Source organism: Mixophyes fleayi, chromosome 3 (assembly GCF_038048845.1).
Source record: "Mixophyes fleayi isolate aMixFle1 chromosome 3, aMixFle1.hap1, whole genome shotgun sequence".
In the NCBI taxonomy this organism is placed as follows: Eukaryota; Metazoa; Chordata; class Amphibia; order Anura; family Limnodynastidae; genus Mixophyes; species Mixophyes fleayi.
Genome location: NC_134404.1, coordinates 304839307 through 304854135, shown reverse-complemented (window position 1 = coordinate 304854135; position 14829 = coordinate 304839307). Strand labels below are relative to the sequence as shown.

At 40.5% G+C, this 14829-nt stretch overlaps 1 protein-coding gene and 1 long non-coding RNA gene across 3 annotated transcripts in view; one reads left to right on the top strand and one right to left on the bottom strand.

Moving 5' to 3' along the window:
• The window catches only part of LOC142144759 (uncharacterized), a 36773-nt gene extending 27194 nt beyond the window's left edge, over positions 1-9579 (top strand). Inside the window, exons 2-4 of one of the 2 annotated variants that reach the window (XR_012689783.1) lie at positions 8529-8595; positions 8675-8730; positions 9273-9579. This is a non-coding gene — a long non-coding RNA (uncharacterized LOC142144759). Of the gene's footprint in view, positions 1-8528; positions 8596-8674; positions 9011-9272 lie in introns of those variants that run through there. The other variant, XR_012689782.1, reaches the window with a different exon arrangement.
• LOC142144756 (uncharacterized) overlaps positions 1-14829 on the bottom strand; it is a 144812-nt gene that overhangs the window by 40238 nt on the left and 89745 nt on the right. The window lies entirely within an intron of this gene.

Sequence of the window (14829 nt, the reverse complement as noted above, 5' to 3'; positions counted from 1 at the left end):
ATTCTTGCCTAAATAATGCTTGTCAAAACTTGTGGGTTTTTGTTTGTCCACCTGCCTCTTAAGTATTAACCACAATTTCTCAAGCCACTTAGTTATCACTTTTGCCTTATGGCAAGGTGCTCCATCATGCTGGAAAAGGCATTGTTCGTCACCAAACTGTTCTTGGATGGTTGGAAGAAGTTGCTCTTGCAGGATGTCTTGGCACCATTCTTTTTCCATGGCTGTGTTCTTAGGCAAAATTGTAAGTGAACCCACTCCCTTGGCTGAGTAGCAACCTCACACATGAATGGTCTCAGGATGCTTTACTGTTGGCATGACACAGGACTGATGGTAGCGCTCACCTTTCCTTCTCCAGACAAGCATTTTTCCAGATGCACCAATTAATCTGAAAGGGGATTCATCAGAGAAAATTACTTTACCCCAGTCCTCAGCAGTCCAATCCCTGTACCTTCTGCAGAATCTTAGTCTGTTCCTGACGTTTTTCCTAGAGAGAAGTGGCTTCTTTGCTGGCCTTCTTGACACCAGGCCATCCTCCAAAAGTCTTCGCCTCACTGTGCGTGCAGATACACTCACACCTGCCTGCTGCCATTCCTGAGCAAGCTCTGCACTGGTGGTGCCCCCGATTCCGCAGCTGAATCAACTTTAGGAGATGGTCCTTGCGCTTGCTGGATGTTCTTGGACACCTGAAGCCTTCTTCACAACTAATAAACCTCTCTCTCCTTGAAGTTATTGATGATCCGATAAATGGTTGATTTAGGTGCAATCTTACTAGCAGCAATATCCTTGCCTATGAAGCCCTTTATGTGCATGTGCATGTGTTTCCTTGCAGGTAACCATTGTTAACAGAGAAAGAACAATGATTTCTAGCATCAGCACCCTTTTAAAGCTTCCAGTCTGTTATTCTAACTCAATCAGCATGACAGGGTGATCTCCAGCCTTGTCCTTGTCAACACTCTCATCTGTGTTAAAAAGAGAATCACTGACCTGGGGGTAAATGTATCATACCCCGGTTTTGTCACTGCTTTTCAACTCGCGGGAGTTGACAAAACCGGGGTATGATACATTTACCCCCTGATGTCAGCTGTTTTTTTGTGGCAGGGCTGAAAAGCAGTGGAAATGTTGTTTTTAGGATAACGTTCATTGTCATGGCAAAGAAGGACTTTGAAATTAATTGCAATTCATCTGATCACTCTTCATTAAATTCTGGAGTATATGCAAATTGTCATCATAAAAACTGAGGCACCAGCCTTTGTGAAAAATAATATTTGTGTCATTGTTAAAACTTTTGGCCATGACTATATGTGCTTGGTGGGGGCAGTAATGTTCTGCAGTGATGATACGTTTCTTACTGCAAAGTATAGCCATCATTTGCATTATTTTCTAATGGGCTTTTCCTTAATTTCATTTAATTTAGTCAGTCAGACTAAACTTTCACAAAATCTCATTAGATGTCAAAACACATGCAATTTAGAGGTTAACCTAACTAAAATAGGTCATCTGTATAAAGTAACTCTTTACCCATCATTAATGTTTGAATATGTATACTCTAATACTGTATCTAATAGCTCATTTTTACTTTTGGGATATTAAACATTATCTCAGCTAGTGAAGACTTAATGTACAAATTACAACGATTATTAAGCCACTAATTAAAGTGTGTATGCAAATTGGTCTCCCACACGAAGAATAATGTCACTTCATGGTTACAATCATAGCAGCTTATCTCTTCTTCTAAACATAAAGATGCCAATTACCTGTAAAGCCGGCCACACGGTATGAGAGAAAACAACAGGATAAATGACTAATTTGGCTGCACACGTGGGAGGCTAAATTGAAAGAACCGGCAGATTGATGCTTAAGACTAGCAGTAGGATCACTTCTTATGGCACTAGGACCGGTTAGACGCTTGCCCAGCATCTCCTGCAATAACAATGTATATGAAGCCACCATAAGGACTTGTGTAGATAAGATGGAAATCTAGTCATTATTTTCTCATTCCAGCCCATTGTGCACACATGGTACAGCATAGAGATCCATTGATCTTGCATTGTCTTCATTTAGTCCTTTTGGATGTGATGATTATTTTCTTGGCTGCTGGTATCTTTAGGTCAGTTGCTGCTTGTCTGGATCCTGGAATGTTGGATGCCCTATTTGGAAAAAAAGGGTACATGAAATTTAGAAAACTCCAACCAATATAACACTCACATTTTATAAATAGCTCTACTTCCCTACAACTAGCCCTGACATTAAATTAATAGCATAAACATTTAATAAATAGACCTATTTCCCCCCCAACATTAAACAGTATTCCAATTTAATAAACAGACCTATTTCTCTTCCTCCAAACAGCCCCAGCAATAAATTAAATAGCATTTACACTTAATAAATATAACCATTTCCCACAACCATCCCAGGCATTAAATAATTCATAATCACATTTAATAAGTAGACTTAATTTCCCCCAAACAGCCCACATTCAATTAATAGCTCTCAAATCCGGTGGTAATCGCTTATCCGACACACAGCACACCTACAAGAAAAAAACGGTTGAATGAAAAAATGACAGGTATATTAACAGACTTACCTTAAAAACGGCTGTGCACATCTCCGATTGCAGCAGAAGCCTGACAGGACCTCCTTCCGAATGGCCAGCTCTCCGGCAGTACTGTGTGACGTTATTGTGCCCTTCATGCCTTTAAATTTAAAGCGACAGTGTCGGGACCCTGTTTAAACAGAGTCCCTGCAGGGTCCCGACATTGCTGTTTTAAATTTAAAGGCATGAAGGCTGCACTGACGTCACACAGTACTGTCGGAGAACTGGCCCCCTCACACACGCACACACCATGTACTGGCCCCCTCACATACAATATGTACTGACACACAATGTAACTGACACACACACACACACACTATAAGTTGACACACACTATACGCTGACACACACTATTCGCTGACATACCACCTCCAAGCCACCGCCGGCACTTACCTTATTCCAGCCGCACTGGATGTTCCTCTTCACACATGGGATGGCACCTGTCACGTGGTGCGCGTGCCACGTGTCATCAATGGGAGGCCAGGCCACACTAGTGGAAGGGAGGGAGGGGGTCAGATCCTAAGGATCCACGGCCAATAGGTGAAGGTGACTGGCCCCTCATCTGGGAGTAATAAGTAATAAACACCAAGGACCGCCCCAAAATAGATTTTATGGGCCTGGCCCAGCCCGCCCCTGTGCACAGAGCACTGACTACAAGGAGGGGCTACCTTAGGAAGTAATGTATTTTTGAATAATCGATATCCCTGCTGCTTTTTGTTGCGTGGGTTTTTTAAAGGGTGGAAAATGGAATAAGTAAGCTGTCATAAAATGAGATAAGTTATTAATAATGCAACAATCTTACTTACAAACTTACTTTGTAAAATATCTAGCTGAAACATGTTAATAAAACAAAATGTTTTATATTATAATTTTTTGCAAAAATGAATTTATGACAGTTAATGAATGACCTTGAGATATCTGCATACTGTAATTTTTAGGACTATTGATTAATAACTTCCAACACAATAGACAATGAGCGCATGATTTACTTGCTGGCTATGTTTAATGACTAAAGAGCGATAACGTTGTAAGCGTGCATCACTTGCAACAAACATGCATAGTGGTTGAGCGTGGATTTTGTTATATTTCCAAAAATTAAATATAGAGTCACACAAAAATCAAAAACTTTCATCAACCTTTGATGATTAATATTTTTTTCTATACATGTTTTTTTGCGAGTTGTTACTAGCCGCCCATTTATTTACCTGAAACCATGGGTTAAGATGGGTCAACAAAGTAATGCAGAATTAAAGAGCCAACCTTTACTTTGGTGGTGGTTTAAATTTATGCTTAGGGTTCTGTTTATAGACCGCACCTGAACATAGAGACCATGTGCTCCAGAGGGTCCATATATTCATAGCGTAGCTGTCAATGACAGTGTCAGATTCCTGGGAAATGAACAGGAACTGTCACTTATGGTTAATGGAACTCGGTCACTGTACATGATGCTCAATGTGTATGCTATATACAACTCAATGGGAAAAACTAGGCTTCCTAGTTAAGTACATGGAAACCTGCAACATCACAATTATGATGACTATAAGGGTTTCCACCAGTATAGTAAAGCCCTTACTCTCTGCTATCTAATATCCCCTAGCCTGACATTGCTGATAGCCACTATTGAATGTAAACTTCACTGTCTGCTTTCTCTGTCAGCTGCTGTAGATCAGTGTTGACCCAAGGAGAGATCTGAGACTCCATTGTTAAAAATAGAAATAACTTTATTAAAAATACATCTGTTTGAAAGGAGTACTGGCCTTACATGCCTCTGGAATGGGTACTTTAAAGACAATGAGATGGGGGTTCAACTCGGCTATGCTTTGGGACTCGTTCAAGGCCTTTATGAGGGGTACGTTTATAAGGGAGTTAGCGAGTATTAAAAAACTTAACAAGCAAAAAGAGGAAGAGCTGGAGCAGAGATGCCAAGACATTCAGGTCCTATTCATTAGGTCTCGTGCTGTTGAGGATAGACTGAACTGGCTTCAAGCACAGTCTGATTGGACTGAATTTCTATATGACAAGCACAGTCAAAGGCTTCTCTTCTCCAGACATAATCAATATTTCCAAGCCAACTTGGGAGGGAGCTAGTGGGCTTGTCTAGCAAGAGATGAAATATCCAAGAGGTCAATCCCAGCTATCATAGACAAATATAATATTAAACAATCTACAGGGGTCAAAATTGCAGGAGTGTTCAATGAATACTATAGAAATCTATATTCCATGCAAGCTCGATACACGCCTAGTCAACTTATAACCTACCTCAATGGTGTAAGACTCCCAAGGCTATACCAAGAAGTGGTTGACCTCTTGGATTACCCCTTTACTAAGGAGGAAATTGCGCCAGCCATCTCTTCATTTCCCAACCATTAAGCGCCGGGCTTTGATGGTATACCGATAGAAGTATACAAACAATACAAATAATTCCTTGTCCCTAGGCTGTTAGAGACCTATAACCAATTGCTGGAGTATGGTTCACTTCCCCATCTATGTCTGAAGCCATAGTCATCCTTATATTGAAACCTGATAAAGATCCTTTGTATCCGGGTTCATATTGCCCTATCTCCCTGATTACCACAGATGCTAAAATTCTATCCATACGACTTAATGGGTTCATTCACGAGATTGTCCACCCAGATCAGATGGGTTTTATGCCTGGCAAATCTACGCTTACTAATGTTAGAAGACTATTTACGCAGATTCAGAGGACCCGGTTGACTGGGGAGAGGGCAGTTGATGTGTATTTGGATGCGGCCAAGGCCTTTGACTCGGTTGAGTGGGACTATCTCTGGCATGTACTGGAATGGTTTGGCTTAGGACCCAGGTTTACTAGTTTTGTTAGGCTACTATATTCTGCACCAGCGGCAAGAATGAGTGGTAATGGATTCACAATAGCCCAGTTTGGTCTAGGTCTGGGAATTTGACAAGGCTGCCCTCTATCCCTGCCCTGTTTGCTTTAGCGATTGAGCCCAGTCCTGGTTAATCCGCTCCCATGAACACATTAGAGAGATAAAGATGGGAGGAGTCACTGACAGCATAGCACTTTACGCGGATGACATGTTGGTCTTCCTTGAGGAACCTGATAGGTCTTTATCTCACCTTTTAGAGATGCTTGAGGACTTGAGGTTTATATTCAGGACTCAAGATTAACTGGGACATATCTGTTGTTTTTCCGATGGGGTGACAACCTCCGCCAGGTGCTGTATACTGTCAGTCACTTCTGTGGACCAACAGGTTTAAATATTTAGTTATCTGGATTACAGCCCATTCATAAGAATATGTTTCTCTAAATATTGACCCACTAACAGAATATTTAAAGACCAAAAGCCATACATGATGTAAGCTGCCTCTCACGGTCAATGGTAGGATCATCCTAAAAAAAATGGTGATCCAACCGAAGAACTTATACCCCCTCCAGCACTCCAGGGTGTATCTACCATTGAAGGTTTTCAAAAACATTAATAAACATCTAATTTCCCTGATCTGGAGTGGTAAAAGAGCTATGGTGTACTTTAACACTTTATGTAGAAGCAAAAATTCAGCAGGACTGGCCTTGGCCAATCTTAGAATTTGTTATCTTGCTTCTCAGGTTACACATTTGGTCTCCTGGTTAGGCGTTACACAGAACACCACACGGACACTTCTTGGGAGAGCAGACGGACCCCTCCCATGGAACTTTGCAGTTTTTGTTATCTAAGCACAGAACTAGCAAGGTGGCCCCTATAATACGAGACAGGCATCAGTTATTTGGGCAATATCACATGCTCTTATGGGAGGCTAAGGGTGTCGTGAACATAGAGAACTTAGTTATTTATAAGGGTTAATCTATCATATAATTGTGGGGAATAAGGCCTAAGTCCTAACTGCAGTGCAAATATGGTATATTAAATGAATCCATGGATAAATTGAGCTACTGAAATGTAAATTGTGAAGTCAGAAAGTCTGTTGTGTGTGTATTCGGTGACTGCACATCCCAGTGTTAGAAGATAGCAGTGTCACCTGTAGCAGCTTCAAAGGCCCCTGCGGTGAGCTATATCTTGACACAAGTTATTTTTTGAATAGACCTTGTGGGGCAGTTCACAGCTTGACATCCTTGTAGACAAAGGCAGCATTTGAAGGCTGCCTTTACAGGTATATAGAAATATGAACTTCAAAGAAAAATGTCTTCATAGTTCATATTTTGGGAAATATGGGTGCCACTCCATACTGAGGGGAAGAAATCACACCAGGGTTATGAATGACAGGTACTTGCGGTATCAGGAAACAGCTATAATCACATGTCTTTGGGAAAGGTTTGTCACATTGTCATAATTCAATCATGTTTGGTATTTAAATGTGCAGGAGATTATGACTTGTTTATTGAAGGGGGAGTTATGTCTCTGGAATATATCTGTGGAGAGATACCAAAGGTCAAAACTTTTGGAATATTTGTGAGCAAACTATAGTGACACCCAGGGGACATGCCTGCCCCCCTATTAGCATCAACGCTGCTCCGTGAAGACTGTCCTATTTAATTTTGCGTAAAAACCTGTGTTGTGAAGGGGCAAATTGCAAGTCTTTTGGGAAAATCAATCCACATTGATAAGCTGTCCATCTTCCAAGACAATTTCCCATGGCACAGATTATACAACTCATAAAAGTTATACTCTGAATGTAATCTTTTTTAAAAAAAACTGTTTTGCCTGTGTATGTTATGTAAATTGTTTATTAATTGTTTTTTTATATCTGAATGCCATGTACCTTTGTATATTAAATCTATATATTTAATAAGGGGCATCCTTGATACTCTAGCGAATCCATTAGCCTGTTAAGAAGAATATAGCTTGACCAAGTTAACCCTTTGAATGACGGTTGTGTGATTTGTTAATACATTTGACTAACAAGCCTAGTGTGTGCTTTCATTTACATTTGTGTAACAGTCTGGAGGTGTGATGAATTAACCCTTTATTTGCTGGTGTGGGCTTTGCTAACCTGTGTAAGCCGTGTATGCCAGTGTGGGACAGTATATCGGGGTCCTATTGCCCGTATTCAATAGGTAAAAGCCCAGAGGTCTGCACTCTGCTGTGGGGTGTAAAGTGTGTCCATGTAGTGGGTCATAGATCGAGGTGTTAGATTGAACCCTTTAGTTAAAGAGTGGAATGTTGTTATCACACCCACAGCAGACTGCAGACCTCTGAACTCGTAGGACCTCTACTCTTCCATCCATAACGAAAACCTCCTTTTTGTTACATTAGCTTATCTTAATTATGTAACCGCCCCTCTGTACAAATTTCTTGATGTAATAGCTCTAAAATGTTCTGCCTTTTTTTCAGTCATTCATTTGTAAAATTGACTGATGAAGGGGCCTCTGTGCTCTGAAAGCTAGCAAATATAATAATATTTTTTTTTTGTTAGCCAATAAAGGTATCACTCTTATAATACTTTTGTCTTTTTTGACACAAAAGTATTTAACATTACATAGATTTTTCTGGCTAACACGGTACTGCAATAATAATAAAAAAATATTTTTTGCTACACATTCCCAGAGCATGCTATATCACTGTTTTCCACCTCATGCCAAGCAGACTCTCCTTTCCCAGCTCACAGATTTTATTCACTCAGAGGGGCATGAACCTCTCTCCGGCTCACACACAGACCTCAGTGGACTGTGTGTTCCATCTCTGGCATTTATGCTTAACTCATTTCCTGTATGTTCAGTGTTGACATATAGTATTCAACCACATCTGGCCTGCGGGATGTCCTAGTCTAGATCTTAGCAGGCCATCCAACGTGGGTGCAAGCAGTCACAACATTTATAAATAAATGCAGTTGTTATTCCAAAAATGTGTTTCATAAGTTGCCTATTAAAGCCAGCTAAGCACCTTTATACAAGTGTTGTTTCTGTGAGAGTATCATGACTGTTTCCCTACCATGCGTAAGTGTTTGTATTTTATTTCAGATAGATCCACTTGAACAAGCAAAATTAGATTTGGTGTCTGCATACACATTAAACTCATTGTTCTGGGGTAAGTAGTGCTTTAGTGTTGATGCTGAAGTCCATAACTGAATATAAAACTCAAGTAATTTCCTTTTCCTTTATTATAGTATATTTGACCACTCAAGGAGTTAATCCTAAGGAGCATCCAGTGAAAGAGGAGTTGGTAAGATTACTTTTATTTATCTTGAAAGATCCTTATACCTTTTGATGTTTAGCAAATATGAAAATGCATCTTTGTAAACCTTCACATACTATGGCAGAACATTAAAATGTCCCGGTTACCTACTCACAGTGAAGGTAGCCATTTTCATCATCATCTATTTATATAGCGCCACCAGGCCCGGCGCTCCCATTAGGCAAGGTTAGGCACTTGCCTAGGGCGCCGGGCTCTGGAGGGCGCCACAGAATACTAAATGACTTTAAAACTGTGCGGCGACCGCTGACCATACCTGTCACGGCCGCCGCACAGCATTCAGATGCACGGGGAGGGGGAAAGAGGCTATTTTGTCACCACCGCCGCCTCTCTGCTCCGTCTCCTCCCCTCCACTTACTAGTGTAAGTGAGTGGAGGGGAGGAGACGGAGCAGAGAGGCGGCGGTGGTGAGACAAGGTAAGGAGAGACGGGGTGAGGGGTGAGGGGGGAGGAGGGAGGAGGGCGGCGATTTTTGCTTGTACCTTATGCCTTAGTAATGTTGTTTCTTCCTAGGGATTTGTTAGACTGAACTTTGGTACTGCCCACAAATGGCTGCTTTCTGTGCTGGTGACAGGTCCAATATCTAAAATGTGTCTCTCATCTGGTTAAGTGCAAGCAATGTGCTGTGAGCCGGTTTATGTTTCATGTGGTTTACTGTTGTGGGGGGTGGGGGAGGTGTTTAATGTGATTACTGCCTTATGTTAAATAACGTCAGTCATGACTGAATTAAAAAAAAAAACTAACAATGGTGCCTTTCATGACCTGCTCTGTGCTGTGTCTTAATTCACTTACCAAATCTAGTTGTCAGGAAATGCACTTGCTAATTACCAACATATAAACCAAACAACTCCATGTAGACACATTGGTACATTCTTTAGCTCTATATAAAGTGTCTGGGAAGGTAGTGAAACTGTTTTATGTTATTAAAGTATTTATTGGCGAGTTTCCTCTGCAATTGTCATTTTGATCACAACAGCACATCTTTTTTTTTTTTATTATTTTAGTTTTTTTTTTAATACAGCATAAGATGTTTCCCATTAACATTGTAACTTATTTTTTTAATTATTTCCCATGCAGGGTTAAACAAGCCAGCAATTTCTTTTTTAAGGAATTTCTTCTTCCTTTATTAATGGACCAAATATCTCAAAGGTTATTGGGAGAGTATTTAAAACGGCAATAATTTTTATGTGTATTTTTCAGTACATTTGTGTGTCATAACCTGGTAAATGTGATTTATACGCAGTTTGAAATGCTATTTACACCAATGTTCTCCTTTTGTTTCTTCTTTAATTCTTGGGTTCCTACCTCAGTTCACCAATAAGGAGCTGTTTGCTCACTCTTAAGTATGTTGATGTTTTGATTTATGTAGACAGTTAAAGATTCTCCAGCAGCTACATGTTTCCATTATAAGTGCTACTAACCTGTAGTCTTTACATTTGAATTTTATCTGGACTACGGGTTGTGCCTCTGGTTATATTCACTCTTGATTAATGTATCAAGCTCCCTCCATAGGAACAGAGATGCTTACACAGAGAGCAGAATCTGAATACAGACTATGGTTTCCCTTTATTGGTTTACATGGGTATATGCAAGGCCGCCGAAAGGGGGGGAGGGTACTAATTATTGTGAAAAAAAACCCAAAAAACCCCTCAAATACTCACATCACATGATGTCCCTCTTCCTTCCTCTCTGCTCCGTTAGCACAAAATATTGGGTGTGACATCAAGTCACGCCCGACATTCAGTGCGGAGCAGCGCAGAGAGGACCAAGACAAAAGACAGATGTTAAGATAAGAAAAGAGATGAAAGAAGGTAAGTAAAGGAACAGAGGCAAAGGGAGGACAACAGAAAGGGACATAGTGAAGAAGAATGGGGGAGAGAGAAAGAAAGCACCGAGTGATGAAGGTGAGGAGGGGGGCAGCATGGCACAGTGATGAAGGTGAGGAGGGGGCAGCATGGCACAGTGATGAAGGAGAGGGGGGGAAGCAGCATGGCACAGTGATATAGGAGAGGGGGGAGAAGCATGGCACAATGATGAAGGAGAGGGGGGTCAGCATGGCACAGAGTGATGAAGGGGGGCAGCATGGAACAGAGTGATGAAACAGGTGAAGGGGGGAAGCAGAATGGGTAGCGCAGTGTGATCTTAAGGGGCACCGTGTGGTTGTGATGAAGGGGCACAGTAATGTGTGTGATGGCACAGAGGGCTTGTGGAAATGTATTGTGTGTGAGGTAGGTGGTGTCTAATTAATGGGTGCTATTTAAGATGGGGTGGTTTGGGGACTATTGAATGTGGGGGGGAGTTTGGAAAGAATAAGGTCTCTTTATTAAACGTGACTATGAATTATTTAATGGCAGTGGTGGGTGCGGGAAATAGGTATATTTATGAAATGTAAATACTATTAATTTATTGCTGGGGCTGTTTTCAGGGAGAAAAATAGATTTATTTATTAAATGGGAATACTATTATCTTAATGTTGGGGCTGGAGGAATGCCTAATTACTTGTGCGTGTTATTAATTTAATGCCAGGGCTGGTTTTCATTTTCTAAATGTACCCATTTTTTCCCAAATAGGGCCCCCAACATTCCAGGATCCAGACAAACTGCAACTAAAGAAACCAGCAGCCACAGGTGGTGAAAGTGACAAGAATAGGTAGGAGAGAGCAGGACAGTCTGTGAAATGTTGTGATTCTAGTGGGACAATCCCAATTTTTGGTGACTGTTCTGCCAAATAGTGCTAGATGTCCTGAAAGTCAGGAGTTCTGGGATATATGTCACGCTCCGGCAAGCAAGAACTGCACCCTTGTGCCAATGGTGTACACAACAATGCAGGTTTATTTTCTGTAGGTTTGTGGCCTAGCGCTTTTCACCTGCTAGCTACGCTCCAATGGTACATAGCCATGCCCCCAGTCGTAAGAACATTTCCACCAAAAATGTTTTGCCATGCTCAATGATAAGGGGGGCCCCATGAAGTTGTTGTACCGGGGCCCTGAATTCCTCTTGGCAGTCCTGGGTATATGTGAAATTGAAACACTTTTTTGATGTGTGCCACATCCCCTTTTTACCTCATGTGAATGGTTCTTGCATATCGGTATTCAGATGCTGTGCTGCACTGCCTGTGATCCATACACAAAGCTGTGGAGCATATTAGTGAGCTATTGGTTGTAATTAACAAGCCATTACTTAGGCAAAGAGGTATATTTATCTAAACTGGTGCACAGAGAACTACAAAAAGCACCCAGATAGTCCTCTTTTTTTTAAAAAAGTAGTTTAGAAAATGAAAGCAAACATCTGACTGGTTGCTATGGGTTACAGCAATTTTTACTTGTGCACTGTTTTTTATAAATGCTTTCCAGTGAGTTTAGTTTAACTAGGACAGGGACATTTTTGTCTGTTTAGAACTGTGTCCTTGAAAACCCAGATCAAGGGAACATGATCCAGATGTGTACACCTGTTTATACAATTGTATTTGCCCTGTATTGTGCCTTGATGGTGGCTTTTGTCACATCGCTAAATAAACTGCTACAGCAATGTACATTAAACAGTGAGGGAAAAATAAAACTACAGGGTTTAAAAATGACTGCACTATTATAATATAAATGTTAACTTTTTGTATTTTATAGCAACGCAGAAATGAATTTGCCCACACATTTAATAACTCAAGAAATTGTTGCATTACAGCTCCCATGAGAACTGATTTGCCTCATAGGTGAGAGTTCAGCAATGACTGAAGTGCTGAAAGCTACTCGTGCCTGGATTAGATATTGGTTTCACACTGAAGGGGTTAAATTAACCATACTTGCCAACTCTCCCGGAATGTCCGGGAGACTCCCGCATTTTAGAAGAGTCTCCCGGACTCCCGGGTGAGTGTGGCAATCTCCCGAATTCTGCCCACTTCACTAGGAAGTGCCCCACTTCCTAGTGAAGTGGGCAGAATTAGATCCCAAACACCGCGATTCCCGGTGAATCACAGTGTTTGGCCCCGCCCCCCGCTGTCAAATGACGCGTTTGCGTCATGCCGTCACAGGGGCGTGATTTTGGCCGCCCCGTTCCCTCATGCCCACCTCCACTGGCAGGCTCCCGGAAAAGAGCTGAAGAAAGTTGGTAAGTATGAAATTAACCAGAAGTGAAGGAGGGACCAAGATTCACAACTCTGCACGATAAAGTATGTGAGGTGTATATACATTTTCCCCTTTCCTTGGCTGGTATATGCTTTGAAACCTTACAAGTGAAAGGAAGACCTATTGGTTCATGCAGCTGTGAGTGTAAATTATACAGCTGTAGCCTGTAACGTTATATTCCGTACTCCTTGTAACAGTATATATCTTGTACAAGCTACAGGAATGAGAACCTTGCAGCCAGTACCACTATCCATCATTTTTACAAAGAGAAACCATGACAAATAAAATAATTAGAACAGCGAGGTTTCCACATAGCCAGAGACCATAGATTAGAATTTAAACCAGTAGATTTTGTCTCATTTCCTTCACTGCAAAGATTTGTAGTTGGCTGGTGGATTCCTTCTGTGAGTTGACCTTTTTTTTTTTTTTTTTTAAGCGATCATTATATATAACTGTACAGGAAAACTTGTAAGAGGCACGGCATATCTACAGGAGGCATATCAAAAGAGTAGTCTTTAGTGTAGAGTTAATGAACTTGTCTGAAGCTATGAGACTTTACCATGATTCATTTCTCCCATATCGCAGTTTTATGGGTTTTTACATTTAATGGGATAGTAAGAAAATAAAGTATTGACTGAAAGTAAAACAGTGTGTGGTTTTATGTGTATACATTAGATCCCATATACACTGACGTTTTACCTTCATTTCTAGAGCCCTATAGGCTTTTCGATGCCTTTGATATGGGGTAAATGTGAAAAATGGATGAAGTAGTGAAAAATTCTATTGCACCATGGTTTGTAATATCTGCCCGGTTTGTATATGTTTTACGTCTCTGACGATCCAGCACTCACCTGAGCCTGCGTGACGTGTGTGTGTGACAAAGGGTTAATCAACAACCACAACCTGATGTGTTTAAAAGTTATTAAAACTCTCCCTGTCTGTCCCACAAACTAACATTTGCTGACACTCACACAGAAAGCATTCGGTTCTTCCTTTTAAACTAATCTTTCACAATTTACTTTGATCAGAGTTCTCATAAACCAATGGATCTCTTCTATTTCAACTATGTAGCTCTCTAAAACCAAGCTAAGTCTGACATGTGAATTCGTAAGAACACAGAGAAATGAACTTACTAAGTGTAATTTAATATGGAAAATAAATCCACAATGCTTAAGATGAAAAACAATTAACATACAAACAAATAATACAATAGTTTCTTGTAAAATATAAAAGAATAAACAGGAATTGTAAACTTACAAATGATCAGTTTCAGTCTGCTGGGACGGCATGAATAGCTGGACACTTCTCAATCTGAAATTGTGTCCCAAAAGTGAACATATCTGTTAGATTTACAGGGCATTTTAGACATGCTACAGGTACCCACAGCCCCCTTCTTGGGATGTCAGACCTAGAAAGTCTGTGTAAATGCAAATTAGTTTTTCATGACGTCTTATTTACACTGGCCTAACTTCTTACCAGAATGTTCTACAAAGATGATATTACCTCCACACAATAGGTCATAAGTTTCCTTTCATTGGAATACCAAATGTATGATATTTGAGAAAATATGACATTTTCCTTTGTACTTATTCCCTTCATTCAAACTTCTCCCAGCTGCTCAGTCACCTTGTTGAGATATCACAGAATCACCAAGAATGTGAGAGCCTGGGTGTTGGATATCACTGATAATATTGATACAACCTTAAAAAGAGTTTTCAATTTCTTTTTAGCATTTACAACCTCTGGCATAAATTGGTATTGGACACTCATCTCTAACTATGTGTTATCTCATGGATAGAACAGAAGAGTTTAGAAACAATCAAAGAAATACGTTCATTTAGTCTTTCCCTTTAGGGTTAAGCCATGGCTGGACATAGAGTTCATCTAAACCATACCAAGCTAATACTATGAATTAATTCACAATCACATATTTGCAGTTTTATATGGCTAGTA